Source organism: Schistocerca cancellata, chromosome 6 (genome assembly GCF_023864275.1).
Source record: "Schistocerca cancellata isolate TAMUIC-IGC-003103 chromosome 6, iqSchCanc2.1, whole genome shotgun sequence".
Classification (NCBI taxonomy): domain Eukaryota; kingdom Metazoa; phylum Arthropoda; class Insecta; order Orthoptera; family Acrididae; genus Schistocerca; species Schistocerca cancellata.
In genome coordinates, this window is record NC_064631.1 from 512264336 (window position 1) to 512289663 (window position 25328).

At 44.0% G+C, this 25328-nt stretch overlaps 1 protein-coding gene across 5 annotated transcripts in view; it reads right to left on the reverse strand.

Annotated features, from left to right (window-relative positions):
- The window catches only part of LOC126190951 (myocyte-specific enhancer factor 2), an 898544-nt gene that overhangs the window by 798072 nt on the left and 75144 nt on the right, over positions 1 to 25328 (reverse strand). Inside the window, exon 3 of one of the 5 annotated variants that reach the window (XM_049931605.1) lies at positions 23661 to 23767. The exons of the other annotated variants lie outside the window; for them this stretch is intronic. The gene's annotated coding sequence lies outside the window, so the exon portion shown is untranslated. The remainder of the gene's footprint in view (positions 1 to 23660; positions 23768 to 25328) is intronic. 5 annotated transcript variants of the gene reach the window in all.

Genomic DNA, 25328 nt, shown 5'->3' on the forward strand with positions numbered 1-25328 from the left:
CGCATGCCACACCTGTTAGATCGAATTTTAGTCGGGAGAACGGGCAGACCAGTCCATTCATCGTATATTCTCTCATTCCAAGAGCTTCCCCACCTGCGTTGTTCAATGCGGTCACGTGTTGTCATCCATAGAAATGAAGTTACGGTCGAATGTACCCTTGAAAAGGTGTACGAGGGGAAGGAGTACAGTGTCAAAATAACGTCGATATTATGTCGCCCCACATCATAAAACCTGGACCACCAAACGGTCATGTCTAACAATTCTTGAGGCACCCTCATATGGCGAAAAGTGGGAAGACGTAATTTACCCAGGAACCAATTTATTAAATGCTGTAAGAGGACTATATCCTAACCACAAATGTCACGCCCCCCCCCCCCCCTACTTTAACATCACCTCTTCCGTACTTCACTGTCGGCATATTACACATGACGATGGATAACGTTTTCCAGGCATTCAGCAAACCCAAATCCCCTTCATTGGATTGCCATTGAGTATAACGTGATTCATCACTCCGAATCTCTCGTTTCCTGTCATTCACTGTCCAGTGGCGCTGCACTTTACACTATCTCAAGTGTCTCTTAGTACTGACTGCAGAAATGTGTCACTTATGAGGAACTGCTCGACCACTTTTCTCCATACTTTTAAACTCCTTATGCACAGTGATTGTCCCAACTGGACTGCTGATAGCACTTTGGAAGTCACGAGTGATACCTTCTGCTGGTTTCGTGCGATTTTGTATAATCGCCCTCCACAGTACTCAAAGGTCCGTGTCTGACATTACATGACGTCTACTTGGGTTTTGTTTAGCTGTCATTGTTCCTTCGCGTTTCCATCATCAACTGTCGACTCGAGCAGCTTGAAACGAGTTGAAGTGTCCCTGATAGATCTGTTACTAAGGAAACGTCAAATGACCACTCCATGCCCGAGGTCACTGAGTTGACCGACCCATTCTGCTGTTACCGTGCCTCGACTGACAACACGGTATTCGCCGCCTCCTTTTACAATGGCGGCTCCGCCACTCGTGAATCTAGTCGTCATTACCGCATTACATAGCGGAGTCCTGATACTTTTGACAGATAGTACATGTTGCTGTCGATCGCAGGTGTGAACTACGATGATGGAGAATGATTAGATGTAATTTCGTGGAGATGAGCATCGGGAAATCAGTTGGCAGGGTTGGTGGTCGAATGCAGCGCCGCCGGCGGCCTGCGCGCAGAGATCCCGTCACGGTCGCCAGGGCGCCCGCCGCGAGCAGCGCGCTAGGCCGGCCGCGCCCCGCCCCGCCCAGCGCTCATTACGGCGAGTTTACCTGCCGGCGCCATCAGCCGGGAACTCATCACTTTAAAACGCCGGGCCCGGGCCCAAGCCGGCGGCATTCCGGCGGCGCCTCTTCGCGGTCCGGCGCGATTACCGGGCCCGCTCTCCAAAGGAACGGACTCTGAAGAGCTTTTCTTTCTGGGATCCAGTTCCTAGTTGCCACTGAAAAGTTTCGTAGTGTTAAAGCACTCTGCCATCAGACGAACTCAGACCAGCTTTAAGATACTGCAAGGGACATTCAAGAATTAAAGAGACAAATTTATAGAATTGAAACTGTTTGTACGAGGGATTTTGTACTTTCATGACTTTACGGTCGTATCACTGAGATGAGCTGTCAACAGTGATTAAAAATTGTTTCGTTAACAACCTCAATATCGCATTTAACGAAGGCAAGTCCGCTTGAAGTTTCCACATTAGCTGAACGTTCATAGTGATTTTTTTTTTTTTTTTTTTTTTTTTTTTTTTTTGCGAAGGTGCAAAACCGACTAAAATCTATACTCGAATGATTGTGCAACATGGTGAAAGTCGTATGAACAGCAAAATTTTTTATAACTGGGTAGAAGAGTTAAAAACTTCAAAAACGGCCAAACTTCAGTGACTGACGAGCAACGTCCTGGCCAGCCAGCTGAAGTGTCAATTCCTCCGCTTGAAACACGCATTTACAATATAATTCGTGAAGACCGACATTTCACAGTTCAACGTACAGGAAATTCCCGTTGCGAGGTTCTCGTACTTGCAGAGGGGAGTGAGCACATAATATCGCGAACCTATGTCTGTACACACACCGTTTCCGTGCTACAGCCGGTTGAAAACGTGTTTGCTAGGCAAAGGATGAAAAGGGGTTATCATGGTAAGGGGTGATCACATCGGATCGGCTGATGTCATTTGACGTTGTTCTACCTCTCTGACCTGCTTTAAGCCTCAATCACGAGCCTGTCAGTGTTACAGCAACATGGTTGGTTACAAGTTTGCAGAATACACCTACATGATCCTTCTGAATGGCGAAGCTCATGGTAATGGAAGAGCTACTCTTCGCCTTTATGATGATCGTTCTCCACAACGTCCGACTCCATTGCATAACCTTTTCGCCACAGTTACACAAAAGCTTCGAGGCAGGGGTACCTTCACGTCGCCAGGCGTGAATGTGGTGCTCCAAGGAGACGCCACACACTCGAATTGGAAGAGGCCGAACTGCATCACGTGGAAGAGAACCCGTCAACGAGTACACGAACAACTTCTTTGGCAACTAATTTGAACTAATTTTTTCAACCCTCTGTATATTGCAACTGGATTAGTCTCTAACTAACTTTATCGAACATAGCACATTCTGTTTAATACAAAACGCTACGTATCACATTAGCGCAAAAACCTTTACTTCTAGTGGGTTGCTGTCGAGGAATACGGTAGCAGATAAGCAGTCTGGCTTCGCAGGGGCCTACAGTATTAGCCGTATGTCAGCTAGCCGTTAAACCATTGTAAACCACACCCATCTTCAGCTTGACTCTCGAAGGCTGGAATTCATCACCTGAGGGAATCAAATTGCCATCAGTGCACATTAAAGCTTTTAACGACTGCTCTCCTAATGAAGTAACATCAAAACGGGATAGATCTTTTTTTTCTTATATACTTATTTTTTAATAAATACTGAACTTAAACTATGACACTGCCGTAATGTTTACATTGTCAATAATGGAATGATCTTTCGCAGAAGAATTACGATGGGGCTATTCAGAAAGTAAGTTGGTTCGGGCCGGCTGCGAAATGGAAACCACAGTGCATACCAAAAATGTTTTATTTGCAACAATTAGCCAATTACTTTTCTTAGCTGACTGCAAGAACCGAGAATTTGTTGTTAAATCTTTAAACGCTGCTGAGTCATATACCAAAAGCGCTAGTCCCTGTCATTGGCGAAAGTAATTTACTTCGAAAGATTTTTTATGAATACGTTGTACCGCCTCAACGTTGGCGCATACTAAAGCGCTGAAAAAACAGACAAAATGAAGCACTGTTTACGTAACAGAAACTTAACTTAGCTAATAATTTTGTAACAAAACAAGTACAAGAACGTCTTATATGTTCAAGCAGAAGAAAAATAAAATAGTGAATATCAGCTATGATGACTAGATGTTTCATTCGTATTCGTTTCATCCACCGCACTACAAAGCAACACCTAAGGTACGGAAGCTACTTCAACGCTGATCGTTCAATAGTAAGATACACCGTTAAACAGCAGTATTACCTACTTCATGGAATCCTGTTACGTGCCTTGAACAGAAAGCGCCAAGGAAGCAATTCGCTTTGCTCCCGCTCCTTAGTGAATATTACCTTGAAGCTAAATTGATTTTATTACCACAATCAGGCCAACTGGCAGTGTCCTTGGCCTTGTATTCACTGTCTGTCACAGACGTCTGCGTCCAGATCACATAAACTCACTGCGAAAGTAACTTTCGCGAGACAAAATACACACTTTCCGTCTCGGAAAATACTGTATATCTAACTTCTAAAATAAGTGGCGCAACTCTTTATAAGTATATCCTACAATGTCAGACAATGTTTCAAAATAAAGACCTCACACACACTCTCATCTTCTTTTCCTCAAGGCGTTATACTTAAAAAGTATTTCATCTGTTTCATGCGGCAGCATCAAAACTTTCACCGCCGCAACAGTGTCACGACTGATAAACAAGCATTCCCCATTTTTTCCTTGGAAAGCTACCCTATCTGTTAACATTATTATACCTTACCGTATCAATATTTTTTTCTGGAATACACTGTAATCCAATATTTTTAATCTGCGTTCGGATTAGTTGCCTGGTTAAATGTTTCAGGTTCGGACGCTCAACAACAAGATCGCAAGAGCCCATACAAAATGTTTTCACGAAGTGTGAGACTAAGGTTTACAAAACTCTGTGCTCCCAATACGTTAAAAACAATAGAAATAGTAATCAGATAAAATATTTCTCGACTGAGTATCTAATAGCAATACGAAGGTATTGAGAACTATCCTTCAGATATAGCAGGCTCATATCTAATAATTTTAAACTTTCGAACAGTCAGTCTTCGGATTTGTCTGCATGCGTGGAGACACACACACACACACACACACACACACACACACACACATACAGACATATATATACACACAGCAGCAGTAGCCTTCGTTACACACAACACGTTTACCGCTTGACGCAGCTCTGACTTTGATGCCATTCGCTACATTCTCATCTCCGAATTGTGCGTCATTCTCATGCAAGAGCATCGAGATTTTTTTTTTTTAACTGACTGCATGTAAAAACCTGCACAATCATATTGGCTCGCTGTTCGAAAGGTCGAACGTCCATTTTGTGTGAATCGCTACCAGAAGTCATTACAAACACATTCCCCCCACAAAACAGAAACAGAGAACTGCCGCGTAGTGCACAGCAGGTGTAAGACTTCCCACTCGACGTCAGACTTGTGTCGCTGGCCAGTTACTCAGACAGCTTCTCAGTTGGTCCCACAAAGCTGAGTAAATCCTGTTCCATATCCTTTCAGAATAGAAAACCCAAGGATAGTCAACAGGAACAGAACCCACGCGTTTTACACGGTCAGGCAGAAACACTAAACTGACGCGCCAAGAAGGAGTTATCCGAACGGGACGAAAATCAGTAGATGTGATGTACCGACAAACAAATGACTAACATTTCAGAGAAAATGGATGATTTATTCAAGAGAAAGAACTTCAGAAATTGAGCAAGTCAGTAACGCGTTAGTCCTTCTCTGGCCCTTATCAAAGCAGTTCTTCGGCTTGGCATTGGTTTATGGAGTTGTTGAATGTCCTGACAGATATCGAAACAAATTCTGCCCAATTGGCATGTTAGATCGTGTTGGGGCCCCCTGCCAATAATGCTCCATCTACTCTCAGTTGAGGAGAGTTCCGATGATCTTGCTGGCCGAAGTAGGGCTTGGTAAGCACGAAGACAAGAAGTAGGAATTCTCGCGGTGTTCGGGAGGACATTATCTCGCTAAAAAGTAAGCCATGAATGGCAGAAAACGGAGCGTAGAATATCGTCTACGTACCACTGTAGTGTAAAGCTGCCGCGGACGACAACCAAAGGGGTCCTGTTATGAACTGAAATGGCACCCCAGACCTCACTCCTGGTTGACGGTCAGTATCGTGGTCGACAGTCAGGTTGGTATCACATTACAGTCCAGGGCTTCTGCAGATACGTCTTCACTGCTCAGCTCGAAGCGGGACTCATCACTGAAGACAACTCTGCTCCAGCCAATGGGATCCCAGGCCGAAGACGTGTCTGGAGACGGTCCGGGCGGCAGGGGATCCAACCTGACTGTCGCCCTCCATACGGCTCCACAACCAGGACTGATGGTGTGGTATGCCATTTCTTTCCATAGCAGAACCTCTTTGGTTGTCATACGCGGCACTCTTACAGCATAGCGTTAGGTCGACGATATTCTGCGCCTCGTTCTGTTGCCCTTCATGGCATGCCGTCCTAGCCTTATACTTCAGTAACGTAAGGCCTGGCTGCACACTCGAGAGTTTCTACCGCTTGTCTCTGGGCTTGCCAGGCCGACAGCAACTGAGAACTTTTGGAGCATTATGGGCAGGATTCTCCAATTATGTCTGGAATCTGACGACCTTTCGTTCCAGCTGGACAGAATTTAGCACGATATCCCTCGGAAACTCATCCAACATCTCTATCAATCAGCATCAAATTGAATACCTGCTTGCATAAGGGCCACACGTAGACCAACACGTTATTAACTTGCTCAATCTTTCTCTTGAATGAATCATCCAATTTTTCTGACATTATAATTATCTGTTCCTCTGTACATGTACGTCATATCTACCGTTTTACATCCAATTCGGATAATTCCTTCATGATGCGTCGCTTTTTTTTTACTTTAAATTATATTTGGATGTGAAGAAAGTGAACGCCAAATTGTCGGTTGATTCTTTAATTGGTCCTTGAGGCAGCTACTACGTCCTTAACGGCCGTTTCTCCAACATATACGTATAAAGCTAAAAAATAACGATTTTTTACATACTGATACTGAGAAAGTAGCAATCTAATACTAAGGACTTCTCACCTTCATTGCATGTTTCATTTCGATGTATTGCCTGTGCGGGCAACATAGTTGGATTTGTATTCAGGTTTGGACAGCGAATTGGATGTATTCCCAGGGGTTATGATCAGCGGATAATGAGGATGGGGCAACGTAACGATGCTGCTTTATATCGAGAAATGGACGAGCTGCTAGTGACGTATGTGCAGGCACATTATTCTAGTGTAATTTCCATTTGTTGTCAGAAGCAAATCTTAGTAGATTACATAACACGAATGGCATGAAGGTTCAAGTAGCACAGCCGAAAGTTCATTATATTCTGTCACTGACATCAGAGTACAATGTGAGCAACGTCTGACTGGGCGCGATTAAGTGGGAGTTGCTTCACGGGTCAGTGCTGGGACTGCTGCTATTTACATATACGAGGGCCGTTCAGAAAGTAACCTCCGGTTGATTTAAAAAAATACACCAAGTTAAATAAAAATATTTTAATATATACATCTTACAACTACATCTTTGCACTATTTTTCTACATAGTCTCCATAGCGATTGAGGCACTTATCGTATCTCTTCACAAGCTTTGAAATTCCTTCTGCATAAAAATCACCCGCTTGTGCCTGGAGCCAGCCTGTGACCGCATCTTTGAGCTCTTCGTCGTCATCAAATCGCTGTGACCCGAGCCATTTCTTCAAATGCATGAAGAGGTGATAATCACTTGGCGCCAGGTCTGGGCTGTAAGGTGGATGGTTGATAACGTCCCACTTGAAGGACTCAAGAAGGGCCGTTGTTCTGCGAGCAGAGTGAGGACGGGCGTTATCGTGCAAAAAAACGATACCGGAAGTCAGCATACCACGGCGTTTGTTCTGTATAGCCCGTCGTAACTTTTTTATTGGCTTCAAATGGCTCTGAGCACTATGGGACTCAACATCTTAGGTCATAAGTCCCCTAGAACTTAGAATTACTTAAACCTAACTAACCTAAGGACATCACACACATCCATGCCCGAGGCAGGATTCGAACCTGCGACCGTAGCAGTCCCGCGGTTCCGGACTGCAGCGCCAGAACCGCTAGACCACCGCGGCCGGCCTAACTTTTTTATTGTTTCACAGTACACGTCTTGATTAATGGTCGTACCACGTTCCATGAATTCAACCAACAACACCCCTTTGGCATCCCAAAACACCGTTGCCATCAGTTTTCTGGCAGAAAAATCTTGCGAGGCTTTTCTTGGTTTGGTAGGCGAATTTGAATGTGCCCACATCTTTGATTGTTCTTTTGTCTCAGGGTTCACGTACTTAATCCAGGTTTCGTCACCGGTCACGATTCTGTTTAACAATGGTTCTCCTTCGTCCTCATAACGTGACAGAAAGTCTAATGCAGAGGCCATTCTTTGAGTTTTGTGGTGGTCGGTAAGAATTTTGGGCACCCATCGTGCACAGAACTTACGGTAACCCAATCTTGCTGTCACTATCTCGTACAAGAGAGTCTTAGAAATCTGTGGAAAACCAGTAGACAACTCCGACATTGAGAAACGTCGATTTTCACGAACTTTTGCATCAACTGTCTGAACGAGTTCGTCAGTCACCAATGATGGTCTACCACTCCTCTCTTCATCATGAACGTTTTCTCGTCCACTTTTAAATAAACGTACCCATTCACGGACAACTCCTTCACTCATAACTCTTGGTCCGTACACGGCACAAAGCTCACGATGAATAGCTGCTGCAGAATATCCTTTGGCTGTAAAAAACCTTATGACAGCACGCACTTCACATTTGGCGGGGTTTTCTATTGCAGCACACATTTCAAACTGCCACAAAAACTAAACTAGCGCAGGTACGACATTCACTCGACCACGTCTTGATGCCGACTGACCTGTTGAGTGCGTGAACGCACCGATGGCGTCGCTACTCCCCCCACAACCCGCACTGTGACCGATCGGAGGTTACTTTCTGAACCGCCCTCGTATATGACAGGTGATTCTAAAATATTTTTGTGTTTGCTGATGACACTATCTTGATAATGAAGAACGTCGAGAGCAACGTGGGCAAAGTGCCAAATACTGCACTTCAAGACATAAGCTCATGGCTTGTGGAACACAAATAGATGACAAACCAAAATAAGACTCTGTTTTTCAGTTTCTAACATACAATTCAGCTAAAACTGACGTTCTGATTATACACAATGGACATATGATTAGTGAGCCCAAACGATCCAAATTGCAAGCTGTTTAAATAGATGGAAAGCTGTCAAGGAAAGCACATGTTCAGAATGCTGCTCAAAAACTGAATGCTGCTATATTTATCATTAGAACAGTATCTAAAATAAGTGAGAGTCCAACACGAAAATTAGTCTATTTTGCTTATTTTCATTCACTTATACAGGGGTAACTCTTCCCATGCAGAAAAAATATTTTTGGCTCAAAAATGGGCAGTGCGAAGATATGGTAGTGTAAGTTCACGAACCTCTTGTCGACCCCTGTTCATCAGGACTCTCGGAATTCTGACATTGGCCTCTGAATACACATACTGTTTGATGTCATTTGTTGTTAACAATATGAGCCTATTCCAAAGAATTAGCGGCATTCGTTCAGTTAATATTAGGCAGAAATACTGTCTGCATTTGGGCTGCACTTCCTTAACTCTTATGCACAAAGGCGTTCAGTATTCCGCTGCATCAATTTTCAGTATATTACATAAGAATGAAAAAACAATTAGCAGCAATCCTGGATTTTCAAATTTAAATTTCCTAACAGCTCAGTCATATTCTGTTGGTTGTCATGTTGTTGATTATACTATTATGTACTCAGCAGCTTGCCGCCCGCGTACGATACCCGTAAAAAAAAAATCTCATTCGAACTGATTTCAGGTATGTATAAAGCTTCCAAGGGGCCTTAGTTTCGACGGCAAACACATATTAACAAATATCATCACCAGTTTAAGAGTACTGGGTCCCACATTTCATATTCCTTGTAATACCTGTAGCCCTGATGATCATCGATGCCTTCCTTTAGGTTACGTGACCCGAAAAGTTCAGGTTTGTTGGCTACTAAGAGGTCTAAGACGTTGCCGTCATGAGTCGTTTCAGTCTGAACTAATTTTCAGACAAGACATTCAGAACACTCTCATACTAATCTGTGGCTCTAGTACAAAATTTAACCTGGTACCTCTTTCTTTCCATAGCTGTCAAACTGAAAGTTCCCTCCATTTACAATTTTTCTCTGAAGCATTATGCTTCTGTGGCATGTGGTCTATAAAAACAAAGGAGTAGCATGTCTGACTCACCTTTGACGATTAGCTTCCTCACATTGCGGTTTTGTTATAACGTCATTAGACGTTATCGAGGTCTTTACGGTGATAAATACGTGACCATCATAAACGTTTAATCTAAATTTGCGATATATTTGAATTGAAGATTTCACTGCAATTCACTTCTAGTTTCAGCCACCTATCTGTTGCTAACAATATGTGGCCATTATTACATTTACGTTACCATGGATACTCCTGTAGTTTTAGTAATACATTCTTATTTTCTCTTTCCGACATGCACAAATGAAAGTTCTCATCCCAAAGTAGCATGGTTGATTTTCCTCCTGTTAGAGCAGGTCATGCAAAATTCTTACTATGGAGCGGTTTTAGGCTTTTATTTAAAAAAAAAAGTAAAGAAAAAAGAAGCCTTCACGAGCACGCCGCAGGTACATTATTTTATTTTTTTTTTTTTAAATTCGTGGGGGTGCAAGTTGGGGGAAGGCGGAGGAAGGAGAAATTTGTAACTGTGACAGACGCAGAAACGCTAGGGCTTCTGGTATAGACCTCCCCCTCGACTCCAAACCGGAGGAGTGCAAACAATGAGACGAATTTTTTTCTGATCTAAACATTTTTTCTGTATCATCTTCACCAGACTCTAACACGCAACGCCTTGTTTATGTAATCATCCTTCTCTGTCTCTTGCCATCTACAGCTTTCGGTCATGGTTGTTGTAGTTCATTCCACTGATAACATTTTATAATATGGATCTTCTGGTCCTGCCTCTTGGTTTTTTCCCCGTGTTATTCCTTCCAAGATGTTTGTTAAGAAGATATAATGTCGAATTAGGTGGCCCGTTAACTAAGTTTTCCATCCCTGTGTCATATTACTCAATGTCCTTTCCTTTTTAATTTGTCTTCGTATTTTCTGTGTGCATGGAAAACAATAAAGAACTTTATGATATTTAATATTCAGTGCTGACGTGTTTGGTAGGTTGGTTACCGCAGGAGGAGAGTCCACACCATTGCAGAATTTAATGCCTCGGAACAGAGGACTCGATACGAGTGACGTATGCGACACTTCAACTTGTCTACGAATTGCGCAAGTAACGTGAGCGACTGAATTCGTCCTGGAACGTTATTGCTAGATATGGGATACAGAAAAAGCATTTCACGTACCGGCAAAATGCCACCAATTTTCCAGGAACAATGGGGAAGATGAATGGACGGCCATAGTAAATGTAATTTTAATGTAAAGAGCGTAAATACAGGGCCACAAAATGTATTCGTTGGCGAATTATTTAATAAAAGAGAGAAGAAAGCGAATTTGTTATGAAGTGCGCAGCGTCACGCGAAGAAGCCAGTCTGCAGACGTGACCTTTACAAACTGGCCATCAGAGGGCACCCACACCGACGCACCACCGGCCGCTGCCAAATGGGTTAACACGCGTGCTACGCCGCGCGGACTGTAATGTTAATGGAACAGAGGTCCCGTGGCGGCAATCTGTGCGGGCGGAAAACCGCTTCCGAGGCTCGCGTTCGATATGGACGCGCCTTGTTTCCACGGCGGGCCGGCCACAGAACTGTCGATGGGGCGATGGCAGGCGGTTTCTGCGCGGCGTCCGAACAATCTACCCCCTCACCGCCGCTCTACCCTGCCCACACGACCGAACCGTCAGAGTCGGTGGGCGTGCTGTCCGTCTCGCCCACAAATATTCCTACGCGTAACGTGGGCGATGTTTGCGTGTCAAGTATCAGCAACCGGTACAACTCCAAACAGCCGACGGTATTTGTCGATACGGTCACAGACAGATTATCACAAAGCGTCGCGCATTTGCCGGACTACCACCGCATGTGAAATTTGTAGGAATTGCGACGGTACGTCCGAGACAGCTAAACTGAAGTGGCGCAACATTCAAGTTTGCAGATTTTAATTCGTCTTTAGCCAGTAGTACAGGAGTGGAGCAATGTTCACTTGCAAAGTCGGAAACTTCACGTGGCATTTAGCAGGTGATGCAGTTGTACGATGGTGGTTTGACAACTTTGGTAAAAGAAAAAATAGGAACGTGTTTGTTCTGTAAAGAACTCTTAATTCACGACATAGTCTCCTCTGAGAGATACATACTTGGTCCAGCGATCCTCTACCTTTTTCATCCCTTCTCAAACATAGGTTTTGTCAAAACCAGCGCCGGCGGTTCTAGGCGCTACAGTCTAGAACCGCGCTACCGCTACGGCCGCAGGTTCGAATCCTCCCGCGGGCATGGATGTGTGTGATGTCTTTAGGTTAGTTAGGTTTAAGTCGTTCTAAGTTCTAGGGGACTGATGACCTCAGAAGTTAAGTCCCATAGTGCTCAGAGCCATTTGAACCAAAATCAGCAAAATGCTCGTTGACTGCATGCGTCACTTCCTCATTTTTTTTGAAAATTTCTTCCCAGTACGCCAAAGTTTCAATTAACGGAACTGGAAAAAGTCACTTGCGACAACTCTGGTGAATAGGATGGATGAGGAATGAATTCAAATTCCAATTCATGCACTTTCATCATTGCTGTCGCTGAGGTGGGGGATGGTCCACTGTCCTGCTGAAACAGAACATGCTCTTTTTTGAGCCAACTCAACTGTCAAACGATGCAACAAAGAAGCATAATACTACCCAGTTATGGTTCTACCACCTTCCCAGTAATCTATGAGGATTATTCCTTGGAATCCTAAAAACCGTGGTCATCATTTTACCAGTTGACAAAATGGTCGCAGTCTTCTCCGACGCACCTCCACCAATAGCCTTGGTTCATCGTTCTGACTGCCCCTTTGACTCCGGAGTCGAACGATGGATCCAGGTTTCATCAACAGTCATAAATCGGCGTAAAAAGTCTTGAGGACTCCGATTAAACAGCGCCAGACATTGTGTTGAAAAGTTGTGCCGGATGAGTTTTTTTGGTCGGCTGTGAGCAATCGTGGCACCCACCTGGTACACAGCTTTTTCATAGTCAATTCTCCGTGCAGAATATTATGCACTCGCTCAGTTGAGTTGCCTAAACTCTCAGCAGTATGACGAATTTTTATTCGGTGATGTGGCATTACCGTATTACGGATTTTGTCATGGTATTCCTTCGTGGCGATCTCGAATAGACAGCCAGAGTGCGCTTGTCCGACCACGTTTAAATTCATTATTCCAAAAGTAAATGATCTTCAATGATGGTGCAGAGTCCGCGTGAACTTCGTCCAGTTATGTTTTCATTTGTGCTGCTGTCCAACCCTTCAGTCCGGTACCCGTACCAGGTAAGAGAGAAGAGCAGCGCGCTTTGTCAGAGGTTCGTCGAGTAAGCGCGACAGCGTCACGGGATGCTCAACCAGTCCCAGTGGCGGACGCTACATGAGGAGCATCACCGCTTGGTTTCCTGTTATAGTTTCCGGACTCTTCGCACAAGAATCAACTAGTCTTTTACTTACTTCCACGTACATATCGCAAAAGAACTTGGAATCAGTGTTAGAGAAATTCGAGTTCACACTAACAATCGTTCGCCTCCACACACCATTTGCGACTGAAACAAATAAATGCGAAAGTAACAGTGGTGTACAAAAATACCCTCCGTCACACATCATCAGGAGGCTTGCGGAGTACAGGTGTGCATGTAGTTGTCGAGTGTTACTCACGGATTTAAATCCTCAAGTTCGCAATCGCTGGAATACATTAAGGTGGCGAGGTTTCCTGGCGTGTGTAAGCAGCAAAAGTGGTGCTGTCCTCTCAGCTAGCAACTGTCTAAATTCACCACCGTTGAGCTTTATGAATTTACTTATACACTAGGCACAGTTGCGCGGAGGTACAAATTACAATAAGAGCACGCGAATTACACGTACGTGAGTTGCTCTGACACCATAAGGTGAATTCAGTACTTTTACTGACTTCTTAGCAGATGGAACTCAACATGCTGTTCTTGACGGGACGACACTGGACACTGGATGACAAGAAACGAGTGATCTGCAGTGATGAACTACGCTGTACTCTGCGGGAATCTGGTGGTAAGGTTTGGGTTTGGCGAATGCCTGGAAAACGTTACCTGCCGTAAGTGTGCACTGCCTATACCGTAGCACACGGAGGAGGTGGTGTTGCGGTAAGAGGGTGTTGTTCGTGGTTAGGATGTGATTCTCCACTGCGTACACTAAAGCACCAGTTCAGAAACGTAAACTATATCACCATGGCGATGCTCCCAGTCACAAAACAGCATCTGTGAGGCAATGGTTTGCGGAGAACAACATTCCCGAAATTGACTGGGCTACCCAGAAACCCGACATGAGCCCACCCTTTCGGATGAGTTAGGACGCCGACTTCCCTCCAGACCTCGGTATCCGTCCAAGGTTCTTTGGTATCAACTCTTGAGGAAGAATTGGCTGCCATCGTCCACAGACATTCAGACACCTCATTCAAAGTGTCCCCACAAGAATTCAAGCTGTTATAAAGGTGACACCCGCGTATTAATGCCAACCAATAGAAAATTTTTGATTTGATAGTTTAGATTATGAAACAGCGTTGTGGCTCTACGTTTATGCGGTCAGCGTCAGCGGTGGTCACTGTAAAAGGGCGAGCTTGGACATAACGTGGCAGAAAATCTTACAGATTAAACAATTTACATACTGCGTTCACTTCCAGGAAGAAACTAGACCTATTTGCACTTTTTATTGTTTACTAGTCTCTTGCGAGGGCAGTTAACTGATGTGACGGAAACTACAATGAAATACACCTAGCATAAAAATGAAAGAAACGAGAAGAAAATTTTACAAATAATAGCAATTTGAGTAAAGATGTTACCGAAAGCATGCAGAAGCTAAATAACATAACACATCATAATAGTACTGAATATTAAAGAAACAGACGCAAATGACGCCGTCTAGCAAAACGTAGGTTGGTGAGTGTTGTGACTTGGCAAGACAGCCAAGCCACTATGATTGGTAGCCGAAAGGCACGCGTTAAGCTCACGCAGGCTGGCGTGAGGTCTGGAACATTAAAGGAGTTGAGTCTAGTAAAAAAGTACGGATCTTCTGGAATACTTAACTTTAATCCATAATTGGTGAACATCGGTCAGACAGTACATGCATCACAAGATAAATAGCAAATGATAATGGCGCCTTGCCAGGTCATAGCAAATGACGTAGCTGAAGGCTATGCTAACTATCGTCTCGGCAAATGAGAGCGTAATTTGTCAGTGAACCATCGCTAGCAAAGTCGGCTGTACAACTGGGGCGAGTGCTAGGAAGTCTCTAGACCTGCCGTGTGGCGGCGCTCGGTCTGCAATCACTGACAGTGGCGACACGCGGGTCCGTCGTATACTAGCGGACCGCTGCCGATTTAAAGGCTACCACCTAGCAAGTGTGGTGTCTGGCGGTGACTCCACAGTGAGTGTAGTCAGAAAGAAGGAAATTAGTTTTGTTCAAATGTGTTTGAATTCCCAAGGGACCAAACTGCTGACGTCACCGGTCCCTAGACTTACACACTACTTAAACTAACTTGTGCTAAGAACAAAACACACAACCATGCCCGAGGGACTCAAACTTCCGGCGGGAGGGGCCGTGCTATCTGTGACATGGCGCCCCAAACCGCGCGGCCACTCCGTGCGGCTTCTGACCTTTCACTCACGGACGAATGTTTGCTTACTCGCGATCTTTACCTCCACAATCAATGCACCTACAGCGAAGCTGCCAAACCGCGGACAAGTTGTTCTAGTTTCCTGAAACGGCAACAGCACGCGTTTAGGGACCACCCACGACAGACAGCCGCACAGTGACCGCAGGGAACTGTAACCCACACCGAAATGTAATACGATACCTGCCAAACCAACAGCACAGTGAAGGATAAGACATTTTCACATCCCAGTTACCGGAAACGTGAAGGGATAAGGTACGGAAATAATTAGCCAGAGAAGAGCTTAGTATGTTTAGCATCACTGACAAAACAAGAGGTCCTGCCCGTGCAGCGCGCTAGCTAGCGAGACTAGGATGTGGGGGAGTCCCCGGTCTATTCGGTGCGGTGCCTTAACCCAACCGCATCAAACGACGAGCTGTATTAGCGTCAAGTTGTTGCGTCATTTAAATCGTATGGCGAGTTCAGCTCGCAAATGCGCGAGTCAGTATACGAATGCATAGAGTTCAGTTCCTAGCATATAGATGGCTCTTGAATGCTTTTTAAGATGAAGCACAGGCACTGAGTGTCACGTGATAGCTGATTTTAGTAAGCAACCAGCATGGCGGAAAGAGTAGTTGGTGGTGATACTGAGGAAGGATTACGGTAACTGCTTTACTTCAGTCACCAATATCTGACGTAAAAAGACACAAACGCAATGAGTTGTCAGCAGCCGTGGAACAAGTACACTTAACGCTCTTGTAATCAGGTCCTAGTTATGTATTACATATCTTACAACTATGTTACTGTACACCAAACTTTAAGACATTCTAATTTACTAACAGACAAAAATGTTTTTCTTAATCACATTACAGCTATGCAGTTTTTATTGTTTTTAAATCTATATCTGTAAACGCTATTACGCTAGGTTTGTCGCGGTATAGTGCGTTCTGTGAATATGGCTCACAATTCTTCCTGTTTCGTAGTGAAGCGTAAGCGTGCAACACCATTAAAAATGCCAAGAAAAAATTTGTTCTTAATGTTTTTTCACAATTTACAAACAAATTCGGCTTTGAAGTTTTGGCTCTGAGCACTATGGGACTTAACATCTGAGGTCATCAGTCCCCTAGAACTTCGAACTACTTAAACCTAACTAACCTAATGACATCACACACATCCATGCCTGAGGCAGGATTCGAACCTGCGACCGTAGCGGTCGCTCGGTTCCAGACTGTAGCGCCTAGAATCGCTCGACCACACCGGCCTTTGAAGTTTTCCGAGGAACTTTAGAACCCACATAATGGCAAGGCTTCTTCTTTTTTTTTCCCAGAACTGGATGCGTAGCTCAGGCGTTAGCGTTGGAAAATGGCAGTTCGGTACTCTGCGCTTTGATAATTCGAATCTCCCTTTGGTCTTTTCTTTTCTTCGTTCAATTCGTATACTTACATCATTTAAACATAAAAATGCATTAAACATTCCCCCCCATGAACCATGGACCTTGCCGTTGGTGGGGAGGCTTCCGTACCTCAGCGATACAGATAGCCGTACCGTAGGTACAACCACAACGGAGGGGTATCTGTTGAGAGGCCAGACAAACGTGTGGTTCCTGAAGAGGGGCAGCAGCCTTTTCAGTAGTTGCAAGGGCAACAGTCTGGATGATTGACTGATCTGGCTTTGTAACAATAACCAAAACGGCCTTGCTGTGCTGGTACTGCGAACGGCTGAAAGCAAGGGGAAACTACGGCCGTAATTTTTCCCGAGGGCATGCAGCTTTACTGTATGATTAAATGATGATGGCGTCCTCTTGGGTAAAATATTCCGGAGGTAAAATAGTCCCCCATTCGGATCTCCGGGCGGGGACTGCTCAAAAGCATGTCGTTATCAGGAGAAAGAAAACTGGCGTTCTACGGATCGGAGCGTGGAATGCCAGATCCCTTAATCGGGCAGGTAGGTTAGAAAATTTAAAAAGGGAAATGGATAGGTTAAAGTTAGATATAGTGGGAATTAGTGAAGTTCGGTGGCAGGAGGAACAAGACTTCTGGTCAGGTGACTACAGGATTATAAACACAAAGTCAAATAGGGGTAATGCAGGAGTAGGTTTAATAATGAATAGGAAAATAGGAATGCGGGTAAGCTATTACAAACAGCATAGTGAACGCATTATTATGGCCAAGATAGATACGAAGCCCACACCTACTACAGTAGTACAAGTTTATATGCCCACTAGCTCTGCAGATGACGAAGAAATTGAAGAAATGCATGATGAAATAAAAGAAATTATTCATATAGTGAAGGGAGACGAAAATTTAATAGTCATGGGTGACTGGAATTCGAGTGTAGGAGAAGGAAACGTAGTAGGTGAATATGGATTGGGGCTAAGAAATGAAAGAGGAAGCCGCCTGGTAGAATTTTGCACAGAGCACAACTTAATCATAGCTAACACTTGGTTTAAGAATCATGATAGAAGGTTGTATACATGAAAGAACCCTGGAGATACTAAAAGGTATCAGATAGATTATATAATGGTAAGACAGAGATTTAGGAATCAGGTTTTAAATTGTAAGACATTTCCAGGGGCAGATGTGGACTCTGACCACAATCTATTGGTGACCTGTAGATTAAAACTGAAGAAACTGCAAAAAGATGGGAATTTAAGGAGATGGGACCTGGATAAACTGACTAAACCAGAGGTTGTACAGAGTTTCAGGGAGAGCATAAGGGAACAATTGACAGGAATGGGGGAAAGAAATACAGTAGAAGAAGAATGGGTAGCTTTGAGGGATGAAGTAGTGAAGGCAGCAGAGGATCAAGTAGGTAAAAAGACGAGGGCTAGTAGAAATCCTTGGGTAACAGAAGAAATATTGAATTTAATTGATGAAAGGAGAAAATATAAAAATGCAGTAAATGACGCAGGCAAAAAGGAAAACAAACCTCTCAAAAATGAGATCGACAGGAAGTGCAAAATGGCTAAGCAGGCATGGCTAGAGGACAAATGTAAGGATGTAGAGGTTTATCTCACTAGGGGTAAGATAGATACTGCCTACAGGAAAATTAAAGAGACCTTTGCAGATAAGAGAACCACTTGTATGAACATCAAGAGCTCAGATGGAAACCCAGTTCTAAGCAAAGAAGGGAAAGCAGAAAGGTGGAAGGAGTATATAGAGGGTCTATACAAGGGCGATGCACTTGAGGACAATATTATGGAAACGGAAGAGGATGTAGATGAAGATGAAATGGGAGACACGATACTGCGTGAAGAGTTTGACAGAGCACTGAAAGACCTGAGTCGAAACAAGGCCCCCGGAGTAGACAACATTCCATTGGAACTACTGACGGCCTTGGGAGAGCCAGTCCTGACAAAACTCTACCATCTGGTGAGCAAGATGTATGAAACAGGCGAAATACCCTCAGACTTCAAGAAGAATATAATAATTCCAATCTCAAAGAAAGCAGGTGTTGACAGATGTGAAAATTACCGAACAATCAGTTTAATAAGCCACAGCTGCAAAGTACTAACACGAATTCTTTACAGACGAATGGAAAAACTAGTAGAAGCCGACCTCGAGGAAAATCAGTTTGGATTCCGTAGAAATACTGGAACACGTGAGGCAATACTGACCTTACGACTTATCTTAGAAGAAAGATTAAGGAAAGGCAAACCTACGTAGGTACTGGGAGATGAAGAAGCTTGCACAGGATGAGTAGCATGGAGAGCTGCATCAAACCAGTCTCAGGACTGAAGACCACAACAACAACAACAACAACAATTAACATACAGGGTTATTCTAAATGATGGACCCATTTCCAAAACTTCGTATTTATTCAAGTACAAATCCAAAATGAACCAGCTTTATACCAATTAAATAAGAAAGTATCGAAGTTTTTCTCATAGAGTTTGATATCAATTTAATAATTTGTAATTAATTAATTTTTAATAATTATTTAATAATTAGGAATATTCTAAATGTTCAATGTGGCCACCGTTGGCTGCACGGCAAACATCGACGCAGTAGCCATCTCGTCCCACACACGCGAAAGCGTATCTGCTGTTACTGAGTGCACCGGCAGCAGTGATCCGGTTCCGCAGATTGTTCAGAGTGGTTGGTACACGTGGGACGTAAACAGCTTCCTTCACATAACCCCATAAGAAATAGTCGCAGGGTGTTAGTCAGGAGAACTCGGTGGCCAGAAACGCAGAGCCAGGTCCTTAAGTCCCCTGCGACCGATCCAGCGTTGAGGAAGGGAGTCGTTCAAAAATCCTCGCACATCACAGCGCCAATGGGGAGGAGCTCCATCCTGTTGGAAAATCAAGTCCTGGTAATCTTCCATAACTTGAGGGAACAGCCACTGATACATGCCCAGGTACATGATTCCCGCTACGGTTTCTTTCCACAAAGAAAAATGGTCCATAAACCTTTGTACGGGATACGGCATAGAACACGTTGATCTTTGGTGTCTGGCGCTGCAGTCCGGAACCGCGGGACTGCTACGGTCGCAGGTTCGAATCCTGCCTCGGGCATGGCTGTGTGTGATGTCCTTAGGTTAGTTAGGTTTAAGTAGTTCTAAGTTCTAGGGGACTTATGACCTAAGATGTTGAGTCCCATAGTGCTCAGAGCCATTTGATCTTTGGTGAGTCTCTTCCGTGTTGGAATGGTGAACGTGGATTTTCCAAACCCCATATGAAAACATTGTCTCTGTTGACTTTTCCGCTAAGATTGAATGTCGCTTCATCGCTAAACATTACACGCTGTAGAAATGCATCATCCTCCATCTTTGCTAACACATAACCACAAAATGCGAGACGCTTCTCTTTGTCATTGGGGGTTGAGAGCCTGCACAAGGTGTAATCAGTGGGGCTTGTACAGTAAACGCCGTCTCAGAACTTTCCATACAGTCGGCTGGGGTATTCCAAGTTCTCGACTGGCTCTATTGGTAGACTTACTGGGACTGCGCACAAAACTTTCTTGAATCCGTCGGACATCATCCTCTGACGCAAGCGGTCAACATGTGCTTTTCCCTTTACACACACTCCCAGTCTGTTTAAATTTCGTAAAACAACGGTTAATGGTTTTACGAGTTAGTATTTGAATACCGAATTTGGTACGAAATGCCCGTTGCACACCAGTTTGCGACTCACTTTTCCCTTTTCAAGAACGCAGAAAAACCTTGTACTCCACAGTGGCCATCCCACTCAACTGACAGTGAAACATTCGTTAAACGTATGCTAATTAACATATATCTGATCATCAGCTTTTGTAATAAATGCACGTCTTCTCGTTCATAATTATGTATCACTCGAAAAAATTGCGCCTTTCATTGCAGATATAAATTATTAGTTATCGACATTTCATAAAGGATTGTTACTAAACATTGTTTAACTTAAGAAAACATCACAAATTAAATTTTGGGAAAATTCAGATACTCTTCACTTGGCTCAATTTTTGTATACCACAGATGTGGTCTCATACGAGCCAAGGTGATAAGAGCCATAGAAACACGTAAAACAATTTTCACAGCATCAAGCACACCGTTCAAATGCTGCAATGTAATCTAAACTCAACAGAATTGATCAGTATTTAAGTTAGAGGATTTGTTGCGAGAAATAACAAGACATTTAAGGTGCGAGACGTACTGAAAATAATGCACGTAGCTTTGTCACACATGACTGGAGACCGCTGGCGGGATACAAAACAGTACGTCATAAAAAAGATGAAAGAATGTGGTGCATGAATGTCTTCTTGGATTCTGTTGTTAGTTGGCTCGTTATCAACGTAGCAGATGACTGTTCCAGTAATAAAATGTATTCCTCGGATTGGGATGCTTCAGTACGTAGGTACATGGTGAAATCCCTGTAAGACGCTTTTACGTCGCACTTATCTCGCTCAGAAAAATTACCCTGCGTTTAAATTAGCAATTTTCATTACGTTTGTTTTTAATTACAATACTGTATCAGCTAAGAATGAGAGCTTGTTACATTTCCTGTCTGGTACCATGAGAAGCATACTGCCAGAGTTATGCTGAATATTACTTCATTGTGTTTACAAATTAAATGACAATCGAAGCTACTTTGTTTCTCTGTTCGTCTTTATTCACGTTTCGACTGTAACTGTTTGCATCACTACAGGTTAGTTGGACCAGCTGGCTGGCTGTCCAAGTTAAATGTGCCGGTAAAGCTGTTGTCCCGTATTGGCTCTGAGCACTATGGGACTTAACATCTGAGGTCATCAGTCCCCTAGAACTTAGAACTACTTAAACCTAACTAACCTAAGGACATAACACACATCCATGCCCGAGGCAGAATTCGAACCTGAGACCGTAGCGGTCGCGCGGTTCCGGACTGAAGCGCCTAGAACCGCTTGGCCATCGCGGCCGGCTGTCCCGTATTACCGCTGAGTCGATGCGCACGTGACGGCCGCGGTGGTCTAGCGGTTCTGGCGCTGCAGTCCGGAACCGCGGGACTGCTACGGTCGCAGGTTCGAATCCTGCCTCGGGCATGGGTGTGTGTGATGTCCTTAGGTTAGTTAGGTTTAAGTAGTTCTAAGTTCTAGGGGACTTATGACCTAAGATGTTGAGTCCCATAGTGCTCAGAGCCATTTGAACCATTTTTCGATGCGCACGTAATGCGGAGCATACAACTATTTTTTGCATCGCGTTTCTTCTTATGATGAACGCGGTATAGAGAGCGCAAAGTTACACGAGTACGTGTACCACCACTATGAGACTTTAGCCAAAACTACGGGCTCATTTCCTCACGCACATACCCAACAGATATGTAGAACAACCGTATTAGCTGATATGCTTTAAATCCGATTTCACAGCAGCAGTAGGAAGTGATTGTATTGTCTAGACCGCTTATCTGGTAGATTGGCCAGCATCAGCGAGGGTTTTAAATTGTCTTCAATGCTCGTTAAGGCAAATTCGCGGCAGGTCGACAGTCTCTATCTTCGGAAATATGATGCACAAACAATTACAATACCAAACACACCAAAGTAAGGGCATATAAAATCAATGAAAAATTCTTCCGTCTTTTACCTTGTCGTTCTCTCTCTTTCCTAGTACTTATCCCGTCGTGCGACATCCTCTGTTTTCATGAATTGGCTTTTCCGCGCGATGTAGACTGTTTTCTCAGTGATTTTATATAGCTTACAAGGTTGCTGTTTCCCAAAAATGTTACCAAACATTTTGAAAGTTTGCACAGTTCACACACAGATGTCGCAGACAAAAAAAAAGGAGGATGCCGCAGGGCCGGATAAATGCAAGGAAAGAGAGAGACCGACAAAGTAAAAGATGGCAGAAGGAAGTGCAAAAAGGCGTGGAAATGTGATAGGAAACAGCAGCAAAACGAGAACGGATCGGTACTACAAACCAGGGAATCGAAGGACCATTGGATGACCAAGAAAAATCAAAGCGTAGAAGAATTAACATAATTCGTATTTCAAAGAAGATAATCGTTTTACATCTTTTTGCTCCTCTGTTGATGGATCCGGCGTGCGTAAAGGGAAACCTACGTATCCCTAGTGACTTAAACAAAGATTCTAAATTTCACTGACAGAAAAGTGACGTGGCATCCTTCCGCCACGTGCCATCCATTCCTAGTGAATGTAGTTCGATATTTCTGTGTCGGGGGCGATGTCAACAGGGTTAGAAATGAAAAATAACAAAGAAAGTAAATATACAGCTCTTAGGAGTGGCAACAGTAGTATTTAAGTACTATTTAAAAAGAGACAATCTTATTCGCTATAACTATAGTCCGGTTACAATTATTTAACAGTTGACGCCTGCCACTTGTCGCTACTGTGTTGCCACATCTGCTGGCATCTACCGCAAAGTTACAGGTGGCACATAAAGACGGCAAGTTACTTCACAAATGCTGTTAACTGTGTTAACGCGGAGCAATGTTGGAAGTAGCTGCGCGAGGCTCGTCGGAAATGTGAGACGTTCTGTCGACGGCTGACGATAAGTGGCCAACGACTGAACTGCGGCAGACGACGCGTTTCGTAGCTCTCAGTTTAAACTCGTGTCCTAAGACAACCACAAGCCGGCCGCGGTGGCCCAGCGGTTCTAGGCGCTTCAGTCCGGAACCACGCGGCTGCTACGGTCGCAGATTCGAATCCTGCCTCGGGCATGGATGTGTGTGATGTCTTTAGGATAGTTAGGTTTACGTAGTTCTAAGTCTAGGGGACTGATGACCTCCGATGTTAAGTCCCATAGTGCTTAGAGCCATTTGAACCATTTGATTTGACAACCACAACCTCGTGATGTGCAATACATGCGAGACAACGGCAGTCAGAAATCTGCGGCACAACTAAAATCAAGATGGCTTTGCTCACGGCGATTAAAGCTAACCTCTGTGAGCAAACAAGACAGAAAAAATTCAATTTCAGCGCTAAAAGCAAACTGTAATTACCCACTAGCATTGGTTACCTGAAACTATCGTCAAACTGCCTATACGAGCTGCCGCGTTACCAACCGATGAACAGTCCTCGCTGGCACTTGGTTTCACGTTATAGGCGACACAGGCAGATTCCAAACTAAAAAGGAATGAGAGGAAGAAAAATAAGAGCAAATAAAAAACTCAATACGATGGTGAAAGTGACGCGGAAAATAATTAGAAACAACAATTACATTTAAATTAATTAATTGAATAAAAATAATAATCAAACTCTTTTCATTACATTTATAAATAAAAAAATCCGCTACATTTGACGAGATTCGAACTTACGACCTTCTACACAGCAGATTTATACGATATTCGCTGCGTTACGCTACAAAATTAGTTTAAGTAGTTATATTTATGACTGCCGTGACACAGTCGCAACGGCCTTCGGAAATTCGGCTTCACGCTGAGGCTTCATCGTGCGAAGCTTACCTAAAGTAAACCGATCTCTGTGACTATGATAACTGTGTATGTGACACTGAATCGCGTCAAGTAGCGCTTTGTTAGTGCTGTGTATGGAACGTATCTATTTCATTAGCATCGTTTGTGTGTGTGTGTGTGTGTGTGTGTGTGTGTGTGTGTGTGTGTGTGTGTGTGGTTTTTGGTGTGGTTATCATGTGTGACTCCGAATCCAAACAAATCAAGAATGAAAGCCGGTCACGGAACAGGAAGTGAACTGACCAATTATTGTGGCATTTTGACAACGACGAACGGTTCGGGCTTGTCCAGCGGTTTGGTTGGAGGAAACCACCTCTAACGCGTGAAGCGTCAACTATCAAGCAGTTTTAATCGGACTATAGAACGCATATGACATTACAGCGCAGGCACAGGCTGATACGTAGAGCATCGCATGCCGAGCGAGGTGACGCGGCCGTACTATATGGCAACACGCGTTCACGTCCTGTCTTTCGGACCTAGGCCTTTTCGTGGTTTGCCCATTCGCTTCAGGCAGACAAGAAAGGGACACGAGAGATTTGCTTGCCCACCCTCAAAAACTCGAGTTTGTGCTCTGTCTTTAATGATGATGTAGTCGTCGACAGGACGTTAAACCCAAATATTCCTTCCTTCCGGCATCGTTTGTAATACCATTACTAACTTTACAGCGAGTTTTTAATTTTCTTTACTCAGGGCAAGCACTGTCATTGGATGGAAAGGAATACCTACAGGATGAACATGAACTCCTCCAACTAAATTTCATAGGCTATCCATAGACATTTTCAAGTACTATGGTTTTATTTCTTATCCCGTTCTATATTTGTATCTGTGTTAAGCTGAAAATATCCGCACGACAGTGCAAACGTCGACGGCATGCGTTGTGGGCCAACTTCTACATTTCACTTATGGTAAGAGTTACGCTCTAGGTAAGCTACGGTTCGGTAGTTTTGGCCAGCACATTAACCACGTAGAATAAGGGGCGTTCAAAAAGAAACGAGTCGGAGGCATAATTACAGAAACCAGTACCTGTACGTTACAAGTATTCATCTTGGCTGTTGAGACACTTGTCCCACTGTGACACAAGGCAGTGAATGACTGTCTCATAAAATTCCCGGGGCTGCGATGCCAACCAGTTCCTCACGTACAGCTGGACGTTGTCGTCCGAGGTGAATCGTTTGCCTCTCAGATTGTTTTCAAGGGGACGAAAAATGGCGTTATCA